This window comes from Dipodomys spectabilis, unplaced genomic scaffold (genome assembly GCF_019054845.1).
Source record: "Dipodomys spectabilis isolate Male_0828 unplaced genomic scaffold, ASM1905484v1 ptg000404l, whole genome shotgun sequence".
Taxonomy (NCBI): Eukaryota; Metazoa; Chordata; class Mammalia; order Rodentia; family Heteromyidae; genus Dipodomys; species Dipodomys spectabilis.
Window position 1 is genome coordinate 2,507,535 of NW_024871081.1, and position 24,979 is coordinate 2,532,513.

The following is a 24,979-nucleotide window of genomic DNA, read 5'->3' on the forward strand; positions in this document are numbered from 1 at the left end:
CTTGCTCCTGTTGATGTGATGAATAATATTAATTGATTTGCGTATATTGAACCAGCTTTGCATCCCTGAAATGAATCCTGTTTGATCGTGGTGTATGATTTTTTGGATGAATTGTTGAAGTCGGTTGGCCAAAATTTTGTTGAGAAGTTTTGCATCAATGTTCATCAAAGAAATTGGTCTATAGTTCTCTTTCTTTGATGAGTCCCTGCCTGGTTTTGGGATGAGGGTTATGATGGCTTCATAGAATGTGTTCGGTAGTGAGCTTTCTCTTTCAATTTCATTGAAGAGTTGGAGGAGAATTAATGTGAGCTCTGCTTTGAAGGCCTTGTAAAATTCCGCTGTGAAACCATCTGGTCCTGGACTCTTCTTAGCTGGGAGGTCTCTTATTGCTGTTTCTATTTCAATGCTTGATATGGGCCTGTTAAGATAGTTTGCCTCATCTTGGTTTAGTTTTGGCATGTCAATATTTGCTAGGAAGAGGTCCATTTCTGTCAAGTTCTCAAACGTATTAGCATAAAGTTTTGAGAAGTATTCCCTTATAATGTTCTGAATCTTGGTTGTTTCCGTGGTGATGTTTCCATTCTCATCTCTGAGTTTATTAATTTGGGTGTGTTCTCTTCTTTTTCTGATAAGATTTGCTAAGGGTCTGTCAATTTTGTTAAGTTTTTCGAAGAACCAACTCTTTGTTTTGTTGATTCTTTCTATAGTTTTTTTGGATTCTAATTCATTTAATTCTGATTTAATTTTGATTATTTCTTTCCATCTACTGGATTGGGGTTTATCTTGCTGCTCTTTTTCAAGGAGGTTTAGATGTGTCATTAAATTGTTGGTTTCAGATCTCTCCAATTTGTTGATGTAGGAGCTCAGAGCTATAAACTTGCCTCTGAGTACTGCCTTTGCTGTGTCCCAGAGGAGCTGGTATTTTGTGTGTTCATTTTTGTTGAATAGCATGAACATTTGAATTTCCTTTCTAATCTCTTCCATGACCCACTCATGATTCAGCACTGTGTTGTTCAGCCTCCATGTGATACCGGACTTTCTTTGGTGGCTTTTGGTGTTGAGTTCTAACTTTATTCCCTTGTGGTCAGAGAGAATGCAAGGTATAACTTCAATGTTTCTGAATTTCGACAAGTTTGCTTTGTGGCCTAAAATGTGGTCTATTTTAGAAAACGTTCCATGTGCTGTTGAGAAAAACGTGTATTCTGATGCTGCTGGGTGAGATGTTCGGTAAATGTCTGTTAAGTCTAGTTGATCTATGCAGCTGTTTAGATCTGCGGTTTCTCTGTTGAGTTTTTGCCGAGTTGATCTATCTAGTGGGGAGAGTGGTGTGTTAAAATCCCCGACAATTAATGTCTTTGGATCTATATGGGATTTGAGGGAAAGTAGTGTTTCTTTGATAAATTTGGGTGCTCCATTGTTTGGCGAATAGATATTTAGAATTGTAATATCCTCCTGAAGGAGAGATCCTTTAATTAGTATGTAGCGACCTTCTTTATCTCTTTTCACGAATTTTAATTTGAAGTCTATTTTATCTGATATTAGGATTGCAACTCCCGCCTGTTTATGCGGTCCGTTTGCTTGGTAGATTTTGTTCCAGCCTTTAACATTGAAAATGTGTTTGTTTTTACGGGCAAGATGTGACTCCTGTAGGCAGCAGATAGAAGGGTCTTGTTTTTTAATCCAACTAGACAGTCTATGTCGCTTAATTGGAGAGTTCAGTCCGTTAACATTAAGAGATAGGACTGAGAGGTATTTGGGAGTTCCTGCCATGTTATCTACCTTCTTGTGGGCTGCGAAAACTGGGTTCTTCCTATGGTTCTTGGATTCTCAGTTTGGGTGCAGTTTCTTGGCCTTTATTGCGGTCTTGTTGGTTTTCTATGTGTAGGACATCTTTAAGGATCTTTTGTAGGGCTGGTTTGGTGGAGATGTATTGTTTCAATTTTTCTTTGCTATGGAAGGTTTTTATTTGGCCTTCAGTTATGAAGGAGAGTTTAGCTGGGTACAGTATTCTTGGTTGATAGTTGTTTGTTTTTAGGGCATGGCATACATCATTCCAGGCTCTTCTTGCTTTGATTGTCTCTGCTGAGAAATCTGAGGTGATTCTAATTGGTTTCCCTTTATAAGTGATTACCCTTTTCTCTCTGACAGCTTTAAGGATCTTTTCCTTGTTCTGAGTTGATCCTGTGTGGATTATAATGTGACGGTGGGATGTCCTATTCTGGTCTGGTCTATTTGGGGTTCTAAAGGCTTCTTGTATCTGGACAGGCCTATCTTTTTGCATGTTTGGGAAGTTCTCTGCTAGGATCCTGTTAAACAGATTTCCTAGACCATTAACTTCTGTTTCTAGGTGCTCCTCTATACCCATTATCCTTAGATTAGGCCTTCTGATGGTGTCTTCCAGGTGTTGGATAGATCTATCATATTTCTTGGACTTGTCTTGGATGGTTGTATGTTCTTTCTCTATAATATCTAGGCTGTCTTCAATCCCCGAGATTCGATCTTCTGCATGGTCTAACCTGCTGTCAAGACTCTCTACTTTGTTTTTTATCTCTTTTCCTTCTAGTTGGTCAGCTTTGATGGCTTCGAGTTCTTTGTTGAAGCTCTGTTTTAGGTCTTGTATGAATTTCTTTACTTCCTTAATTTGGTGTTCAGTGTTTGTCCTCAAATCACTTAGTTGATTGGTTATGGTTTCTTTGGGCTCCCATTCCTTCTGTTGGGTTCCATTCAGCATTCCCTTTGTGGTCTCCCTGACTTCCTTCAGCTCTTTGTTAATGGATTCCATGAATGCCTTTAGTGATCTTTGTGTGTTCTCTACCTGGTCTCTCAATTCCTGTATTACTCTTTGATTAGCTTCCTCCCGTTCGTGGGATTCCTGCAGATCTCTTTGAGTGTTCTCAGCCTGCTCACGCCATTCCTCTCTTTCTCTTTGAGTATTCTCAAGTTGTTCACGCAAATCCTGTATCAGTTTTTGAGTAGCTTCCTCATGCTTATGATATTCCTGTATAAACTTCTGGGATGCCTCCTCTCTCTCCCTATCACGCTCATACAGAGTCCTTTGTACGTTGTCAAACTTTTCATTTATCATGTTTGCCAGCAGTGTTTGTAGAGCTGTTTGGGAACTCTCCTCTGGATTATTCATTATCTGTTCTAACCCCTGATTATCAGGATTGGGAATTGAGATACCCGAATTTGCCATTTTTCTTGTGTTTTTCCGGCTTACTCTGCCCATTTGAGATGAAGATAGCACCAGTTTTGTGCTAGAACACTATCTTAAGGCAACCATCAACCAAAGTTTGCATTTGTACAGTCAGTAGTCTACAGATACAATCTAGTTCAACAGATACATCTATTCGACATCAAACAACTATATGTTAAAGGACTTCGAACCGCAGAGAAGAATTTGGAAAACCAGAAATTATTAGGGTTAGGGAGAGATGTGGGTAAAAAATAGGAATAGATTGGTGTGGGGAGGCACAGGGAGAGTTAACTATGTCCTAATCACAATGCAGGAAATAGGTTGGGTAGGATGTAGGTAGAGAGAGAGAGAAAAAGAAGAAAGGGAAAGGGGAATGAAAAGAGACCAGAAAATAAAATATAAACGTAAAAATTAATGTTATTTTAGAGATTAAAAGACCATCTATTTATAGAGGAATATGAATATGTTGAGAGAAAGGGAGGGACATAGAGGAGATGAGAAAAACTTTAAAAAAATGCTTAAAATATTATATAGGTATAAAGAGGTAGTACTGCTATTAATGAATTTAAGTCTCAGAGGTTTTGAATTGAGTAATAAGTTTGTGGATTAAGTGTGTACACAATGGGGGATAGGGTCTACTGGTTAACTACGGGTTTATCTGAGGATGTGCAGAACAAGAGTTAAGTCACATACAGATGAACAAAGGGGAAAAGATGGAAAGGATAGGAAAGTGAGAAGAAAAGATCAGAAGTTCAGTAGAGCTAGAAAAAAAAACAAAAAGATAATTAAGAATGAAAGAAAAAGAGAAAGAAGACAAGAAAAGAAAAGAAAACACACATTCACGTATTCCTAAAATAAAAATTATAAGAGGAGAGAAAAAAAAAAAAGTTAATGGAAAACAATTATTTTTTCAGAAGAGGCAAAAATAAAGATTAATAAAAGTTTTAGAAAAGCAAAAAAAATTATATATATATATAAGGTAACAAAAAATGAAAAAAAAAAACAAAACAAGGAAAAGAAAAAAAAAAGAAAAGAAGAAGAAGAAAAAAAAAAAAAGTTCTTTGATTTTTTTTTTTTTTTTTTGGGAGGGGTGGGAAGAGTCCTGTATCTCCCTTTTGTCTGTAACCAGAGTCTGGTTGGAGGCTCTGGTCAGCTTGAGGTCCTGTGGCTTGATTGGTTTCTTAAGTCAGATTGTTGGAACAAGCAGAAAAATGCTCTGCTTTACCCAAGTTTTTGAGATCCCCCTCCCAGGTTAGTTTACTGGGAGGGTGATCTGCTTTGAGAATCACAAAAGAGGGGGATGCAGTGATGAGGCTAGGTTCTGGGTAGAGTTGAGGCCTTTCAAAGAACAGTAGCTTTTCCCTGGGGCTATTTTGTGAAAAAAAACTCACAGCACCCAGCCTGGAGCCATTCTCAGGGTTTCTGTTTTTCAATTGATTGTGGTGGCTGCTAGAGGGCGGGGCAGCCTCTGGCTCTGGTTACACGGTGAGGAGAGCCACTCCAATGGCTGGCGCCTGAGCTGGGTGGCTTTTCCCTGGATGGAACTGAGTCTGTGAGGTCACTTCGCCGTTAAGTTCTTGTGACCTGCTAAATGACTCGTTTTATTCCAAGGCCTGAGCTGGAGCTAGCCGCTCCTCCGAGCTTTGTCGGTATCCAAGATGGAGATCACCGGTGCTGGGGGGGGAGGGGTGGCCTTCCCTCCTCTGCTCCCAGAGGAGTGAGGAAGTGGGGCTTCTACTCACGCGGAGTCTTGGATCCCGGGTCGTCTCTGGTCTGCAAAGTGCAGGATGAAGTTGTCCGCTCCTTGTTGGTTCTTGCTGGTGTTTAGTAGAATCTGCTCGTCCGCTGCGTCTGGCTCCTTCGTCCCGGACTGCGTCTCAGGTATGCCTCCGCGGCGGTGGTCGCCGCTGCGACCCTGCCGCCGCAGCGGCAGCTGCTCATATGTGTCTGCTTGGCTTCCCCTCTCTTGACTAACTCTCTGTCCTGTGATGGCACACTTGGTGTGATTCTCTGGCTTGGGACTGTACACTGGAACTCTGAAACTGTTTTCTATGCAAGAGCTTGTTCAGATTCCAGCTTCTCCTCCGCCATCTTCCCGGAACTCCCTGTAGATTCAAGTCCATTAATATTGAGAGATAGGACTGAGAGTTGTTCGGGAGTTCTTGACATGTTATCCACCTTTTGGGGGGCTGCGAAAACTGAGTTCTTCCCATGGTTCTTGGATTCTCAGTTTGGGTGCAGTTTCTTGGCCTTTATTGTACTCCTATTGGTTTTCTATGCATAGGACATCTTTAAGAAACTTTGTAGGGCTGGTTTGGTGGAGATTTATTGTGTCTATTTTTCTTTGGTATGGAAGGTTTTTATTTGGCCTTCAGTTATGAAGGAGAGTTTAGCTGGGTACAGTTGGTAGTTGTTTGTTTTTAGGGCATGGCATACATCAGTCCAGGCTCTTCTTGCTTTGATTGTCTCTGCTGAGAAATCTGAGGTGATTCTAACTGGTTTCCCTTTAGAGGAGATTAATCTTTTCTCCTTCACAGCTTTAAGGATCTTTTCCTTGGTCTGAATTGATCTTTTGTGGATTATAATGTGACGGTGGAATATCCTATTCTGGTCTGGTCCATTTGGAGTTCTAAAAGCTTCCTGTATCCGAATAGGCCTATCTTTTTGCATGTTTGGGCAGTTCTCTGCTAGGATCCTGTTAAACAAATTTCCTAGACCATTAACTTCTGTTTCTAGGTGCTCCTCTACACCCATTATCCTTAGATTATGCCTTCTGATGGTGTTTTCCAAGTGTTGGATAGATCTATCATATTTCTTGGACTGGTCTTCGATGGTTGTACATTCTTGCTCTATAATATCTTGGCTGTCTTCATTCCCCGAGATTCGATCTTGTGCATGTTCTAACCTCCTGTCAAGACTTTCTACTTTGCTTTTTATTTCTTTTCCTTCTAATTTGTCAGCTGTGATGTCTTCAAATTTTTTGTTGAAGCTTTGTTTTAGATCTTGTATGAACTTCTTTACTTCCTTAATTTGGTGTTCAGTGTTTATTCTCAAATCACTTACTTTATTGGGTATGGTTTCCTTGGACTCCCATTCAATCTGTTCGATTCCATTCAGCATTCCCTTTGTGGTCCCTGACTTCCTTCAGTTCTTTGTTAATGGATTCCATGAATGCCTTTAGTGATCTTTGTGTATTCTCATCCTGCTCTCTCAATTCCTGTATTACTCTTTGATTAGCTTCTCCCATTCGTGAGATTCCTGTAGTTCTCTTTGAGTGTTCTCAGCCTGCTCACGCCATTCCTGCCTTTCTCTTTGAGTATTCTCAAGCTGCTCATGCAAGTCCTGTATCAGTTTCTTAGTATCTTCCTCATGCTCATGATATTCCTGTATAAACTTTTGGATTGCCCCCTCTCTCTCCCTATCACGCTCATACAGAGTCCTTTTTAGATTTTCAATCTTTTCCTGCATTGACCTTTTGTTTGCATCCATTGACCTTTTATTTGCCTCCACTCTCTCCTTATCACGCTCATACAGAGTCCTTTGTATGTTTGACAGCACTGTTTGTAGAGCTATTTGGGAACTCTCCTCTGGATTATTCATTATCTGTTCTGTCCCCTGATTATCATGAGTGGGAGTTGAGATACTCGGATTTGCAATTTTTCTTGTGTTTTACCGGCTTACTCTGCCCATTTGGGATGAAAATTACACCAGTTTTGTTCTAGAACACTAACTTAAGGCCAGCATCAACCAAAGTCTGTATTTGCACAATCAATAGTCTGCAGATACAATCTAGTTCAACAGATACATCTATTCAACATCAAACAACTATATATTAATGGGCTACGAACCACAAAGAAGAATTTGGTAAATCAGAAATTATTAGGTTTAGGGAGAGATGTGGGTAAAAAATAGGAATAGAGTGATGTGGGAAGGCACAGGGAGAGTTAACTAAATCCTAATCTCAAAGCAGAAAATAGGTTGGATAGGATGAAAGTAGAGAGAGAATAAAAAGAAGAAAGAGTAAGGGAAAAAAAGAGACCAGAAAAAATAGAAAAGTAAAAATTAAAAATATTATGCAGAAACAAAAACAAAATATTCGGAGAAGAACGTGGAAATATAGAGAGAAGGGGATGAATATAAAGGAGATGTGAAAAACAAAATAAAAATATTTAAAATATTATATAGGTATAAAGAGGTAGTACTGCTATTAAGGAATTTACGTCTAAGAGGTTTTGAATTGAGTAATAAATTTGTGGATTAAGTGTGTACACAGTGGGGGATAAGGTCTAATAATCAACTATGGGTTTATCTGAGGATGTGCAGAACAACAATTAAGTCACATAAAGAAGAACGAAAGAGAAGAAAAGGTGAAAAGAATAAGAAAGAAAGAAAAAAAGACAAGATGTTCAGTAGAGCTAAACAAAAAAACAAAAACAATTTAAAAAAGAAAAAAGAAAAAAGAAAGAAAAATGCACACACACATATACCCCTAAAATAAAAATTATAAGAGGAAAAAATTTACTAGAAAACAATTTTTGCAAAAAAGGTAAAAATTAAAAATTAAAAAAAAGTTTTAGAAAATTTTTTTTATGAAAGTTACCAAAAAAAGTTCTTTGATTTTTTTTAGGAGGGGTGGGAAAAATCCTGTATCTCCCTGTGTCCATAACCAGCCTCTTGTTGGAGTCTCTGGTCTTCTTGTGGTGTTTGATTTTTCTGTGGATTGGTTGGTTTCTTAAGTCAGTTTTTTGAACAGGCAGAAAAATGCTCTGCTTTATCCAGGATTTTGTGATCCTCTTCCCAGCTCAGTTCAGTGGGAGGGAGATCTGCTTTGAATATCACAAAAGAGGGAAATGGCTTTTTCCTCAAGTTTGGAGATGCTGTGATGAGGCTAGGTTCTGGGTAGAGTTGAGGCCTTTCAGCAAACAGTAGCTTTTCCCGGGGGCTAGTTTGTTAGAAACTCACAGAGGCTAGACTGGAGCCACTCTCAGGGTTTATGTTTACTGAATTTCAATTGATTTTCAAGGCTGCCAAAGGGAGGAGCAGCCTCTGGCTCTGATTACCCAGTGAAGAAATACATTCCTGGGGCTGGCGCCAGAGCTAGGTGACTTTTCCCTGGGTGGAGCTGAGTCTGGCAGGTCAGTTTAGGTTCTTGTGACCTGCTAAATGACTCTAGTTTTCTTCCAAGGCCTGAGTTGGAGCTAGCATTTCCGCTGAGCTTTGTCAGTATCAAAAATGGAGATCTCTGGTACTGGGGGGCGGGGGGGAGGAGTGGCCTTCCCTCCTCTTCTCCCTCATGAGAAGCCTTTTCTTGAGGACAGGCAAGTTATGGGTTAAAATTGTAAGGGGGAGGCTAGAAATGTGTCTTAGTGGTAAAGAGCTCTCTCAACATGCATGAGTACCAGGGTTTGAATCCTCAGCGCCACATACTAAGAAAAAGCCAGACACAGTGTTGTGGCTCAAATGGTAGAGTTCTAGCCTTGAGAAAAACATTCCCCAGGACTGTCAAAAGCAATAGGCCAGCTGCTGGTGGCTCACACCTGGAAAACTACCTTCTCATGAGGCTGAGATTTGAAGACCACAGTTCAAAGACAGCTTAGGCAAAAAAAGCCTGTTAGACTCTTATCTCCAATGAACCACTAAACAATCCCATGTGGAGCTGTGGCTCAAGTGGTAGAGAGTTAGACTTGACTGAATTGCTCAGGGACAGTGCCCAGGGTTGATACAAGACACACAACTGGAAAAAAATTGAGGGTTAATAATCAAAATACTTTTCCTATTTGCTAATTACGAGAACATTCTCTGGAAAATCAACACTGAAATACACTATCTATCTATGTACAAACGTACCTACTTGCCTACCTACCTACCTATCTATCTAACTACATACATAGTTATCTCTTTGACATTTCTTATACTGAACTCAAGGCCTGTGCACTGTCTCTAGCATTCTGCTACTTGAGCTACAGCACCAATTCTAGATTTTTCTGTGTATGTGTTACTGAGGAATGGAACCCAGGGCCTCTTGCATGCTAGGCAAGCACTCTCCCACTAATCCACATTCCCAGCCCCCTCATCTTTTTTCTTAATGTTATTTTTTACATATATATGCTACCATTTTGCATCCCCAAGTATAATTTTCTGAATAGCGCTTATTTCTACGAACTCTGATCTTCTCCTCCTCTGTCAGATTTGTGACTGCTTCTGCATTGGCCTCATAATAAAATGCAAATAAAGGCTACTAATACCTTCAGTGTGCATCATATAAGGAAACAGGCCTAGAACCTTGGAAGAGAAAAGCAATGGGGCTGAAATGAAGAGAATGATGCAGTATGTACAATGAGCATATCTAAAACATAAATTAGTAAATAAAAGCAGAAGTTTTGCATACAGCCTCTTTGCACTTAGAGAAGTAATATGCAGAATAAGTAAGTAGGACACTGATACATAAACTTGGCCTTCTCTTTTTCAATTTTCTTTTGTGGCCATCGCATGGCTTAAACTGAGGATGTGATGCATTCCTCAGCTGTTTTTCACAAGGCTGAGTTTCTACCACTGACACAGCTCCACTTCCAGCCATTTGGTTGTTCAATGGACATAAGCACCTCCTAGGCTTTCCTTCCTGGTCTGGCCTGTATCTCCTGCTTGGCTTTCTCTCCCAAAGCTGGAGCTCTACCCTCTAGGCCACTGCTCCACTTCTGGTTTTCTGGTGGTTTATTGGAGACAATAAAACTTACCTGCTAGGGCTGGCTTTGAAAGGAGATCTCCTGAGGAGGCTTCAAGTGGATTTCCTCAGGGATTCACCTAGAAGCCGCTCCACTCAAATCTTTAGTCTAAATCTCAAGAGGTACTAGAGAAAAACGGAAACAGGAACATGCTTCTAGTGTGTCCCAGATACTTAAGGTTGGAGATACAAAACACTCATAATTATTAGATCATTTTATAGGCAATTGGAGCAATGCAGACTGTATGAGGATCACTCCAGCTTTCGGTCCTCATATCCTGAGACAGTAAATTCACTGCAGCTCAATGCTAAGTGACAGAACTGACATGTCCTGTTGACATTTGCTCCTAAATCCTGAAACACTCATTTCTCACTTTTGGCTTCAACCCTGTGACCAGAGGGTAAGATGAAGAGAGAAAATACTCTCAGAGAAAGCAGCTATAAAGAACATTGTGTAGTTTACTTAAAAGTCCCAACCATAGGAATGACCCTATTAAGAAGTCAGTCCAGAATATAAAACAAAGAAGAAAAGAACAAAGGTGAAAATGCCTGCTGACTGTAATCCCTGCTCTCAGGAGGCTGAGATGTAGAGAATTGGAGTTTGAAGCCAGCCAGTGGAAGAAAGTCTTTGACAATGTTATTTGTAAGAGATCACAGAAAAATACAAAAGTGGGGCTATGACTCAAGCTTAATGCAGTACCCTTGAGCAAAAGGAGCTGTTGGACCAGGCCTAGGCTCATAGGTCAACCCCAGGACCTGCCCCCTCAAAAGAAAAACCTGTATCTCAATTTCTTTGAGTATGTATGGATGTATTCCTCTAGGTGAAACTCCTGAGTAGCTATGATGAATGGCACCAAGCAAGAAAAATTGTATTCAATACAATGAGTTCATAACACAGAGACTGCTTTTATGATATTGCATATTCCAGGGCTCCCTTCACTGTTCGCATTGTAACCTAAGGGTTTCTCTTCATCACAGGCCTGCTGGAGGAAGACTCTCTCATTGTCTGGACAGGCACACAAAAGCCCTCACTCCTGTACAGCTGTGTACCAAATAACTCCATCTGGGCCAATTAGTGAGGATGTGCGCGCGGGCTCTGAAAGTCAGGAGAAAAAGGCCTCTTTTTACCCTTAGCTATCTCTCTTCCCAGTGCTCTGTTTTAACAGGAGACCTTCATTTTTGCCACCTCCCATTGCAGGCCAACTTCTGTGCTCTAATCCTGCCTTTATGAGACTATATTCTGGTGTCCAAATACAGTGCTCAATATAATTCAGGAGTCCTTCAGGCAGACAACTAGGGCACTGAGCATAATGAAACGTTTCAGTACCGGCAATGATGGGCCTATAATGCCACTCCTAGGTTTCCAGGAGCTTGGGAAATCCAAGCAAATGTTGAACATCACAAAGCTTCCTGTCATCTAGTACTGGTGAAGCTCATCAGATTTTGAAACCTTTTACCTCTCCTAGTTGGGCTCTGGGTGACTAGGTTTTGGGGTCGAACATAGGGCCTGGGTGCTGACTATGAGCTCAGAGCCAAAGTCTAGTGCTTTACCACTTTGTAAAGCTTCACTTCTGCTTGCCCTCTGTGTGTGAATGTGTGTATGTTCATGTGCGTGTGCATACACTAGTCCTGGAGCTTGAACTCAAGACATGAGCACTGTACCTAGTTTCTCTTGTACAAGGTTTGCCCTCTTTCACTTGAATCACAGAGCCCCTTCAGGCTTTTTCCTAGTGATGTGGTTCTGAGAAATCAAGCCCAGGGTTTCATATATGCAAAGCACTCTACCCCTAAGGCACATTCCCAGTCCTCTACTTCAAGTTTGTTAGTTTGTTTCTGTCTTTTTTGTTGTTGTTATCAGGGTAGGAGTGGAAATCTGGGCCTGGGTGATGTCCCTGAGCTCTTCAGCTCAAATCTTGTGTTCTACCACTTGAGCCATAGAGCAACTTCCGGTTTTCTGGTGGTTCATTGGAGCTGTCTCAAGGACTTCTCTGCCGAGGCTAGCTTTGAACCATAATCCTCAGATCTCATCTTCCTGAGTAGCTAGAGTGACTGGCATGAGCCACAAGCACCCAGCTTCCACTTCAGGTTTCTTAGTGGTGATTTGGAGATAATAGTCTCATGGTACCTTTTGTGTCAGGGAGAGTTTGGAACCCAGATCTCAGCTACTTGAGAAGATAGGATGACAGACCTCAGTTATAGAACCCTAAGCTGTGGCACTCTGCTGCAAGGGGGTCTTTGGCTCCGTGTGGAGGAGTGCTAGCCATGAGCCCAAGAGGTATGGGTCAGTGCCTAGGCCCCGAGTTCAACGTTCATGACTTAGAAAAACAAGACAAATCATTTATCTCCTGTAGACAACTCACTAGTCTTCAGTAATACATAATTTTGTCCCTGCCATCGGGACAGATCTAAGCCTCAATATTCTTTTCTGCATATTCATGTCAGTTGTGGAGTTCTTACAAGGACAAGATGAAAGAATGCACCCTTTGAAAGACAAAATACATAAAACTTTTTTTTTTTGTCGGTCATGGGGTTTGAAATCTGGGCCTGCACTCTGTCCTTCAGCTCTTCAGCTCAAGGCTAGTGCTCTACCACTTGAGCTACAGTGACACTTCCAGTTGTCTGGTGGTTAATTGGAGATCAGAGTTTCAGCGACTTTCCTGCCTGGGCTGGCTTTGAACCACTATCCTCAAATCTCAGCCTCCAGAGTAGTTAGGATTACAGGCGTGAACCACTGGTGCCCAGCTCCAAATAACCCTCTTTACAGGACTCAGCACACAGCATCTTGTGAAAGACTCAGCACCCAGCATCAAATGCAGGACTCAGCCTACTGCACCTGTGAAGAACTCAGCACATAGCATCCTGTGCAGGACTCAGCACACAGCACCCCATGAGGGCCCCAGCACCCCAGGAAGGACTCATCATGTAGATGTACCCCACAAGCTGTCATTAGTATTAGGGTGCTTTCATCAGTATCACCATTCTTTCAGAAACACATTACAAACTGCACAAAGTTCACATCTAATGATTCAGAGGGGTATTTTTTTTGGGTGTGGGAGTCAGCTACAGCGATTGCAGGAAAATGTTTCACAAACATCCTGCCAGGGCTGGATTTTAAACCCACCAGTGTCAGATCTCAGCCCCTGAGTATCTTGGATGACAGGGGTGAGCAAGCCAGCAGCATCTGGTTCTGTGGGGCTGAGTTGCAGTTGTATACCTCTGACTAAGTCAGGTTAGATGGCAGCTGTCAGCACCAGATTCCTGGCTTGCTCTGTGATGAGGTATTTGAAGTCCTATCCTTATAGAGTTGCAGTCACAACATTCAATCTTTTTTCATGCCCATTCTGGACCTTGAGTAAGAGTCTAGACACAGTCCCTTAGCTTTTATGCTCAAAGCTAATGCTCAACTGCTTGAGCGAGAGCACAACTTGTAGATTTTTATGTGCATGTGGTAGTGAGGAATCAAATCCAGGGCTTTGTATGTACTAGCCATCATTATACCACTGAGCCCCAGGATTGACAATTTTATGAATAGATAAATGTGTATATTCGCATACATGTATATGTATATACATATATATATATATACCTATATATATGCAAAAAAACAGAGAAAGGTGTCTGCATATTATGAAATTACATATATTATATTACAACCCATTATTGACATTCAAATTATTCCTTCCACTTTTAAGTATCATGGTTGAATACATAATAAAGTATTAATTGAAAATTTGTCAATGCAATAAAATTGATGTGTATACACTAACTACTAATTTGTTGCTTTTATAAAATTTCATTCGTATGGATGTACATGAAAATGGGTTTCTTAGAATCTCCCGCCAATACTTAGTGGCAGCCCTGTGATTCGACCTCCAGTCATAAGTTTTGGTTTTGGTTATGGCTTCCCTAATTGCCAGCCAAACATCAGCATGCAATGTCATGAACTCTTTCTGGGCTTTGTCATTTACATGCAGGATGGTCATAATGCAAAGGGAAAAAATGTAAAACCACCTTCTTGAATTTCTCCATTTTATCCTTTTCCTTTTTATTTTATTTCTTGCCAACCCCGAGATTTGAACTTGGGTCCTAGAATCCCAGGGCCAGCTGTGGCAGAGATACCAAGACCTCAGTTCAAGCCTCGTGCTTGGCAAAAAATATAATAATAAAATAAGGCCCTGGCTTGGAATTTGCACCATTTTTCTGGCAGACCTGGAATTTGAACTCAGCATCTGGGGATCTCTGTGGCACTGTGGGTGAAGGAGAAGCTCACCATCCTTGAAGACAAGAAATTCAGACCAGTTCCCAGGGCTGAATTGAAGCCCCAGCACTGGAAAAATACACACAGGAGTTTAGTGAGTATGACGTTTATTACCCTTATTCAATTTCATTTATTACATCCTATCATTCAGAATATATTTACATATGAATTATACATCATACTGAGACCCAGGACATTTTGTCAGGGAAAAAAATGTGTCAAAAGTGGCTTCTTATTACATGAATAAATTTTTGGCAATGCCGGGATTTCAACTCATGGCCTACAATGTCCAATCCATAAATGGGGTCAAAGCCTTAGCACACCAACCTCTGGCAAACTGAGCTGCCAGAAAATTCTGATGACCTATTATCAAGCCACACTAGTGCTCAATCTATATCTATATCTATATCTATCTATCTATCTATCTATCTATCTATCTATCTATCTATCTATCTATCTATAGTGTGGCTATTATCAAGCCACACTAGTGCTCAATCTATATCTATATCTATCTATCTATCTATCTATCCATCTATCTATCTATCTATCTATCTATCTATCTATCTATCTATCTATCTGTATATATATATATATATGTGTGTGTGTGTGTGTGTGTAGATTGCTGTATATATATATATATATATATATATATATATATATATATGTAGAGAGAGAGAAGTGACGATATTATTAAATTTTATATATATAGTTACTAATATTTAGTTATTAAGTTATATCTGCATTTAATGAAGTATCATGGTTGAATACTTATAAAATCATTAATTAAAATTAATCAATATCCTTCCATTAGGGAAATCACAACGTGTTGCTAGAATGGAAGATATAAATCCAATGATTGTTGTGTGGCTTTCTTAAATAGAATCATGAATTAACTGCAAATTTAATTACTTTTATAACATTCCATTAGCATTCACGTAAATAGGAATGAGTTTGTCAGGATCTCCCTCCATTTCTGTGTGGCAGTCCTGGGATTTGAACTCCAGGCCTGCGAAGTTTACTTTGAATGCAAACCATTGGAATGACACTGAAGATTTCAGATTGTCACGATTAAAAAAAGAACAACAAGAAGAAAACAAAGCCAGGTGTCAGTGGCTCCTGTATGTAATCCTAGCTCCTCAGGGGGCTGAGATGTAGAGATTGCCAATTTGAATTCAGCCAGGGCAGGAAAGTCCGCAACACTCTTATTTCTAAGAGATCACAGGAAAATATCCCCATGGGTTGGGTCTGTGGCTCAAGGGCAGAGCGCTACTCTTGAGAAAGAGGTGATCAGGGATAGGGCCTAGGCTCATATTTCAACCTGAGACCTGCCAAAGAAAAAAAGAAGGCAGTAACTCCATGTCTCTGTGTATTTATCGATGATGTATGGATGATGGGTATTCATCAGGTTGCCCATGACCAGACCCCCAACCTGGGCAAGCTGGGACAAGCCCTCAGAAAGTACTAAGTCTTAGTAGCTTGAACAAAGTATCCTTCTCTGCCATTTAATAACTGAAGCCCAGAAGGCTTGCCTTGGCTGGTGTATGCAATGGGTTCATTATGTTCTGGCTGAGGTGTCCCATTGGGATATTTAGCAGCCAGCCTCTGCCTCCACGGAGATCACTGTTCCTAGGCTGTACAAGTTGTGGAAGATTCTGGCTCCATATTCCCTATCCCTCTTTAGGACGTGAGCCTAGATCTCTGGGGCCTGGTGGCTATCACTCATTCATCATTCCTCATTGCCGAGTCTTACACTGGTCCCAAATCCTGGCAAAGATATGAAATGGCCAGCGATTTCTTTGCTGAAATGAGTATTCCAGTAAATTCCACCCTCATAGTTCCTGTTAGAAATAATCCTTGGGCTGTGAATGTGGCTAAGTGATAGAGTGCTTACCAAGCAAGCATGAAGCCCTGGGTTGGATTCCTCAGCACCACATAAACAGAAAACTCCAAAAGTGTCACTGTGGCTTAAGTGATAGAATGTAGCCTTGAGCAAAAGCAGCTCAGGAACATGCCTAGACCCTGAGTCAAGCCATAACACTGGCAAAAAAAAATGTGAGCTTGGTGAGACATACTCTTCTGGGATTCAGAAGAGGGCCGAGGTTATAGGTAAGAGGTAGAGGGCAGGTGCTGGTGGCTCACTCCTGTAATAATAGCACTCAGGAAGTTGAGATCTGAAGATTATAACTGCAAGCCTGTGCAGGCAGGAAAGTCTATATGAGACTCTTTTCTCCAATTAAGCACCAAAAAAAACAGAGCTGTGGTACAAGTAGTAGAATGCTAGCCTTGAGCATAAAAACTCAGGGATAACATCCAGGCCATGAATTCAAACCCCAGGACTGGCACACACACACACACACACAGACACACACACACACACACACACACACACACACATACACACACACACACACACAAGATAGAGCATTTGACAGTCAGCCTGCACAAGTTCGATCTCTAGCAACTCAGTATTAAAAAAAAAGTGAGAGAAGGGAAAGAAAGGCTTGCTCCAGGAGGTGATATGACCAGTGCCAAAATTCCACAGGAGTTCTAAGATGTGGAACAGGACAGAGGGCCTCAGGCAGAAGGTACAGAGCATGCACAAAGGTCCTGAGAGGTGGTGTCGAGAAGGTTCTGTGGGTGGAATGAATGTTCTGTGGCCTCAGACAAGTCTGGCAGAACACTGAAGGCTGGGTCAAGGTTTGTACTTGAGTCCCAGGTAGGGCAGACGGTGGGGTCCCAGAATGGGGCTCAGGGTAAGATTAGCTTGACTTTTTACCAAAGACCCCAGCCAATTTTGTGCCTGGAAGCCTATTTTTCACAGATCCTGACTCTCAGGCCCCCTTTGCATGGAGGAGTCAGAGCAAATGCAGGGAAGAATTCTTGCTTAAGAAAAACTTCTACCCAATGCCTCCAGTGGCTCAAACCCTGTAAATCCTAGTTATTAAGAAGTCTGTGATCAGAGATTTTTTGTCAAAGCCAGCTCAGCAGAGGAAAGTTAGTGACAGTCTTCTGGTCAATGAAATACCAAAATCCAGAAATGGAGCTGTGGCTCAAGTGGCAGAGTAAGAGACTTGAGGGAAAAAGTTAAGAGATCAGAGCCCAGACCCTGAGTTCAAGGCCCAGTACTGGCACAGAAAAAAGATAGTTTTCAGGAGATCCCAGTCCACTGTGGTGAAGGCCATTATCACCTGGGCTCTGGTGGCTATGCCTGTCATCCTAGGTACTCAAGCCTGAGACCTGAGCATCAATCAAAATTAAAAGCTAGCCTGGGCATACTCTTATGTCCAATAAATCACCAAAAAGCTGGGAAGCAGAGCTACTGTAGTTCAAGTGGTACAGCACCAACCTTGTGAAAACAAGCTAAAGGATAGCACCTAGGCTCTGAGTTCAAGTCCCGGTAAACACACGCACACACACACACACACACACACACACACACACACACACACACACACACACACAAACAACATCCTTAACAGGTGCCCGTGGCTTATACAAGCAATCCTAGCTACTCAAAAGACTGAGATCTTAGGATGGCAGCTTGAAACCAGAACAGGCAGGAGAGTCCATGAGATTCTTATCTCTACTAAACTACTAAAAAAAGATGAAAGTTGAGCTCTGGTTCAAGTGGTAGAATGTTAGCTTTGAGCAAAGGAAGCTCAGGGACATTGCCTAGGCCCTGAGTTCCAGCTCTAAGATTTTTTTAAAAGACATCCTTTGCCACCCCCAAAGGCCATAAATCTCTTCCACTCCTGCCACTTCCACAGTACTGCCACTAGTGGCCGGTCTGTGGCCAACACTGGGTTAAGAAGTGAAAGTACACAAGGGGGTGCATATCCAGGTCAAAACTAATACCCCAAAACAATGAGGTATTGGCCATACCAGTCTCTCATCCCCCAGTTCCCTGGCCCTGGAATCTAAAGTCTGTGCGTCTGTATTGTGAGCATCTGGAATTGTCTAGAAGGACCTGAGAGGCCCAGTTGGGGCCAGAAGATAGACTGTCCTGTGATAAAGTACATTTACATTTCCTAGAAACTGACCTATACTTCCAAGCCACCCTGGCCTCACATCCCATGAAGCACTAGATCCTCCTTGCTTGGGCAGTCTTCAGTCAGCTGTCAAGCTTGAGTTGGCCAGAACCACCAGCAATCCCCCATTCCCCACTCCACTGCCAGCCTGATGAGAGGGATATGAAGTCAGAGGCCCAGTTGAGGAAAACGATAGGACATCACATGACTGAGGCCCTCCCTTTCAGGCAGAGGAGACCCTATGCCAGCTGGCATCACTGACCCAGAATCCCCTGGAGGTGACCAAATATTGGGACAGCCAGACTTGTGCGCCAGAGAAAAGTTGGAACACAGGCCTGTGGCAATTTAGGACTCATTGTAGACCCTAATGGTTGGCAAAAGCAAGGTCGGTGTGAAGGAGGGACACCATCTGAGATCAGAAGAGGCAGACCAGCCACCAGGAAAGGGACAGAAAAAGACGAGGGAAAATTACACACACACACACACACACACACACACACACACACACACACACACACGCACACAGATATTCCAAGCCCTTAGCAGTTCCTGAGAACAAAACCATGAACTCCCTCTATTAGGATCACATCCAACCCCTGAGAAGATGGCACTATCATACTCAGATTAACTGTAGACCCATCATTGAGCCTCTCATATCTGGAATGTCTCAGAACCCAGCATGGAATTTCCTACCATACACACTGCAATGTCGAAAACTCAGCCAACCCCTTTGTTTATGGTTGGTCATGGGGTTTGAACTCTGGGTCAGGGCGCTGTCCTTCAGCTCTTCAGCAGAAGATGAGCATTCTATAATTTGAGCCACAGTGACATTTCCTGTTTTCTGGTGGCTCATTGGATATCAAGACCCACAGACTTTCTTGCCCAAGCTGCTTTGAACCGTGGTCTTTACATTTCAGCTTTATGAGTACCTAGGATAACAGTTGTGAGCCACCAGAGGTGCCAGACATCATCCATCTTCATATACCCAGAGAAAACCTATTTCATCAGGCCACAAACTTTCTTGCAACCCTTTACTTCAGACTTTGACACCCACCATCCAAATCCATCCTTCATTAGGGAGAATACAGACACAACAATCCCACCCCTGCACCCATTTGCCCACTCCCTGCCTGCCATAGGCCTCTACCACTTGAGTTCTTGTTAAGACACCATCCATTCTACTGTGGCTTCAAACTGGTGCAAACTTGCTGAGTTCTTAGAAATGTCTGTAAAGTGAGGCCAGCACCTGGTCTCTCAATCACAGCACCCTCCCACACAAACCTCCAAATCTTTGCAGCGAAGATGTTTTACTTTCTTTCATTTTTCCGATTGTGAGCTTGAATGCTGGGCCTGGGTGCTGTCCCTGAGCTCTTCAGCTCAAGGCAAACACTCTACTACTTGAGCCACAGCACCCCTTCCAGTTTTCTGGTGGTTTGTTGGAGATAAGAGTCTCAGGGTCTTTCATGCCCAGTCTGGCTTTGAACCGTGATCCTCTTATCTCACCTCCTGAGTACCTGGGATGACAGCCATGAGCTACTGGCACCCAGCAAAACATACTTTTCAATGCCTGTAATCCTATCCTCTCAGGAGACTGAGATGTGAGGACTGCAGTTGGATGCCACCCTTGGCAGCAAAGTGCATAAGAACTCTTTATCTCCAATTAAACACCCAAAAACCTGGAAGTGGAGCTGTGGCTCAAGCAGTAGAGGGCTCGCCTTGAGCTGAAGAGCTGAGTTATAGCGCCCAAGCCCAGAGTTCAAGCCCCATGACTGACCAAAAAAAAAAAAAATTCAGTTTTCACTAACAAGTAGGAGCAAAAATGTGAGATTGAATAGTAACTAGAGCATTATCATTATATTTATTTCTCAGTGATCATTCTTGTAATGATTAATGAGAGTTTTCCAGCCAGGTTTAGCTTGAGAGTTAGTGTTAACTAATGGATTAGATGGCAAGTAAATTTGAAATTGTTTTAGGGTACAGGGATTCAGGGAAAGGTAGGATCATTGGAAACTATATTTTTCCTGATAAGTGAATTTGAGGACAAATAATATAATACTTCATGTTAGGGAACAAGATAACTTCAGAGGTTGAGTCAGAAAATTTGTGGGAATTAAGGCAAATTGAAATGCATTACCAGAGTGCAAACTGGAGTATCCATTAGAATGATTAAAAACTAGAGTTTTTTTCTTAAACATTAGAATTGGACTATCATTAGAGTGAAAGTTAGGTTTCAGTTCCAGCTGGAGTTAGAGTTAGCCTTAGGGAAATGGAAAGTTTAGGGCCAAACTGAAAGTAAATCTTCAAATAACAAGTCTAGTTAGAATTAGGATGAATGTGAAATAAGAAAGTGCTAATAATATTAAGATTAGGGTATGATCAGTGTGAGGGTTAGTCTCAATATTCCAGTTAGGGTTCGGATTACAAAAATGGCAAGATACTGAGTAAAACTACAAACTATTTTTAGAAAGATGAGTTGAATCAAAGTTAGGATGAATAAAAACTAATGTATTTGTATGGCTTTTAGAATCCAAAGGCTATTAGTTCTAGAGTTAGGGTTACTGTTCTAGTTCAGGTTAGACTTAGGCTTAGGGAAGGGTAAGCTTTACAGTAAAACTGAGTTTTCTGCTAACGTTTTCAAGTATAATAAGGTTGAAATTTAACAAAAACTACAGAGTTTTCCTAAGTTTCCTATTCAAGGTTGAATAGGGTTAAATTTAGAGTTAGGTTTCTAGTAAGGTTTATATATAGTTAGGGTTAGGTACTAAAGTAGATTTTAAATAAACCTGCAACTTCTTTTTGGAGATATAGGAGTTCAGTGAACGTGAAGATCAATGGAAACTGAGATAGTTTTCATGATATGAAGATTTGAGGTTAATGAATCATAATAGGGAATGATTTCAGAGTCCAAGTCAGGGAATCTAGGATTTGGAGCAAACTGCAAATCATTTCAAAGGCAATGAGTATCTGTTAGAATGTGTCTAAACACGAGTATTTTCCATTAATTTTAGGATTGGGTTACTATTATCATCAAGGTTACTCTTAGGGTTCTGTCCAAAATTAGAGTTAGGATTAGGGAAATGGAAAGTTGAGAAATTGAGTGACTTACTTTGTTTGTGATGTATGTGCACTATTCTAAGGCTTGAACTCAAGGATTGGGTTCTGCCCCTGAGCTATTTGCCATAGGCTAGCATTCTACCACTTGAGCCATGAGTCCACTTCCAGCTTTCTTTGACAGTGAATTGGAGATGAGAGTCTCACAGACGTTCCTATCTAAGCTGACATTGAACTGAGATCCCCAGATCTCTGCTTTCTGATTTAAAGTAGGATTAATGCATGAGCTACTAGTGCCCTGGAAAGTGCCTGAATTATACTGATTGTTTTTAATTTTGTTCGAGATTGAGACTTGAATTCATTATCTGACAGCTTTGTTCACTAAGTAGCACTCTGCCACTTGAGGCATGTCTTCACAAATGATTATTTTAAATAGCTGGAAATTATAAAATTTTCTTCAAATGATATGTATCATTAGTGTTGTTCTAAAACTTATCCTAACCAAAAAAGATTTATTGACCCTAGAGATTATCTGAGCAGATTCTCATGCTTTGCTTCTAATTGCATAACATTTTAGGGACATGATTTTTTAATTATTATTTTAAGTAGCAAAGCAGTTATCATGAAACAAAGCAGTTTATGCGTACAATATACCTTGATCAATGTCAACCCTTTCAACATTCTCATCCATCCCTCCCCTACAGCTCTTCCTTCACTCTTCTTAATTTTATAGGATATTTACTGGATTCCTCTCTGCATTTTCCCCCTTTTCTCCTATTCAATTTTCTGCCTTTTCCCACTTCACTCCTCTTTTGACTACCCACTTCCATATGATCCAGCAACTCTACTCCTGGACATTTACCCGAAAGAATACAAACCAGGATATAGTAACGTTTTCAGCACAACCATGCTTACTGAATCAGCCCAGATACTTCTCAAAAGAGAAATGAATCAAGTAAATTTAACACACACACACACACACACACACACAAACACACACACACTGGAAATTCTTCTTACTCATCAGAAAGAATATTGTACCATTTGTATCTCTCATTTCTCATTTCATCTGCCTGGTATCTCATTGCCATCGTATTGTCCCTGTACTGCAGTAACTGACACATGCAAACTGATGTAAAACATTTTCAGGTTATGGGCTAACCATAGATTCCTGAGTATGAGTTCTCTGCTCATTCTCTTTGTCTATTCATGCCTTTGAGTAGTGTTTGTACAGATTCATTTGTACCATTTGCTACACAGAAAAGAGAAGAACCATACATATATATGTATGTATGTATATATATATATATATATATATATATATATATATGATTATACACACACCCACATATATATATATATATACATACATGGATATATGCACACATATGGATATATATTAAATACTTGAGTACATTTTATGTTTTCAAGAATTATGGAGCTAACAAAAATCACATGCATTTTCCTACCATTTCAGTTTTTCCAAAACCTAAAGAATTTTGTCTCTTTTGCAAACCTAATTTTTAAGATAATTTCACCATCTCTGATCTGTCAGTGGTCTTGAAATTAGATTTTCAAATAGGACAAAGTTATTTAGGCTTTTTGGTGGAAGGAAGGAATATTACTAGGGTTCTATTCAGGGGTTCTCTGCTTGCTAGACAGGACTTTGTATAGCACCAAGTATCTCAATTACTTTTGCCATACTTCTAGTCCATTTTATTTACTTGAAGTCTTGAACTTTTGCCCTGGTCAGATCTTAGATTGACTGAGACTTTGCTACCTATGCCTCCCACATAATTAGCTAGGATTACAGATGTGAACCACTATGGCCAGCTCATTTGTTGAGATGGCTGTCTTGGCAGTTATTTCTTTGGCCTGCCTCAGACCAAGATTCTTGTCATTTCTGCTTCCCAATCAGCTGGGATTACAGATAGAGCTACTATACTTGGTGTACATGACACCTGTTTTTTTTTTTTTTTTTGTCGGTCGTGGGGCTTGAACTCTGTTCTTGGGCGATGTTCCTGCACTCTTCAGCTCAAGGGGAGTGCTCTACCGCTTGAGCCACAGCACCAGTATCTGTTTTCTAGTGGTTTTATTGGAGATAAGAGTCTCACAGACTTTCTTTCTAGGGCTGTCTTTGAACCGTGATCCTCAGATCTCAGCATCCTGAGTAGCTAGGATTACAGGGGTCAGCCACAGGTGTCCGGCACACCTTCTGTTTTTTAAAAGAGGTTTTAATTATAAAAACTGCTGTATAGAGGGGTTATAGTTACATGAGCAAGTTAATGAGTACATTTTCTATCAAGCATTGTTACCTCCTCCTTTGTTTTTCCCCTACCCTCCCCTCCCACCTCCACAACTACACTCCCCTGTACTCCCTTCCCTTCTTCCCCGCCTATATTGTAAAGATCTTTTTTTTTAACATAGTGTCTTGTGCATCTCATTGTTACAATGGGTCAGCCTGTATCACTATTTATCTATTTTGTTTTTTCCCTTCCCCTCCCCAAGCTAGAGAAGGGTGTATACAAGATACAGGACACCAATACTAAATATAGTGAAAACAAGGGTTAAACCATGGGGGAGGAACATAAAAAGAAAAAAAACACATGGTAGATTATAAATCCTATCTTGGGGTTCATTTCACTTAACATCATCTTATCTGGTCGTATGTACATAGCTTTTGAACTTTTATGCTTGTCCCAGACATGTAATAGTTATTACAAATAAGGGAAAACATAGGACCAATGTTTCTTTGGTTTTGGCTTACTTCACTTGATATAATGTTTTCTAATTCCTCACTTAGAGCTCCCCTATGATCCAGCAGTCCACATTTTTGGGTATTTACCCAAATGATCACAAATAAGACCATACTAAGCTACTGGTACAACTATGTATATTGCAGCATTATTTACCATAGCTAAGATATGGAACCAACCCATATGCCCCTGAGTAGATAAATGGATCAAGAAAATGTGATACACACACACACACACACACACACACACACACACACACACACACACACACACACACACACACACACACACACTGGAATTCTATGCCTCCATCAGAGAGAATGTCATCGCTCCATTTGCTAGGAAATGGAAAGACACAGAAACAATTATATTAAGTGAAATAAGCCAGGCTCAAATAACCATAGGTCTCATGGTTAATCTTACTTGGAGTAACTAGTACATGGTACCATATAACCATATAAGAGGATGTTATGTGAAATGAACCCCAAGATAGGGACACAAATAATTTGTATTCCATGAGATTCTTTTCTCTCTATGATCCCCCAAATAAAACTGGAAGGGGAGCTGTTGTTCAAATACAGAGCACCACTATTAAGGGAAAAAGCCTAAGTGACAAGGTTAGGTCCTAATTTTAAACCATAATATCAGCCCTCAAAAAAGTTAATTTCTTTTCCTTGAGGTTTTTATTAAATTGATCCAGAAAATAATCAACATTGTATTTATGTTTAGCATTACTATTAAAATCATGTTATGTTTATTTATTGAATTCTTTATTTTCTTAAATTTTACCTACACTTTAATATCCAGTAATGATAAGAAATGATTACTGTTTCACAAGTTTTTATGTCAGTTGAATATATGGATGAGAGGTGCATACAAGTCGTTTGGACTGAAAATAGATATTAGCAAGTTCTTCACATAAGAATTGATAGTTGAAGGAGCTGTGGGCATGTATGAAATCAACTAAAG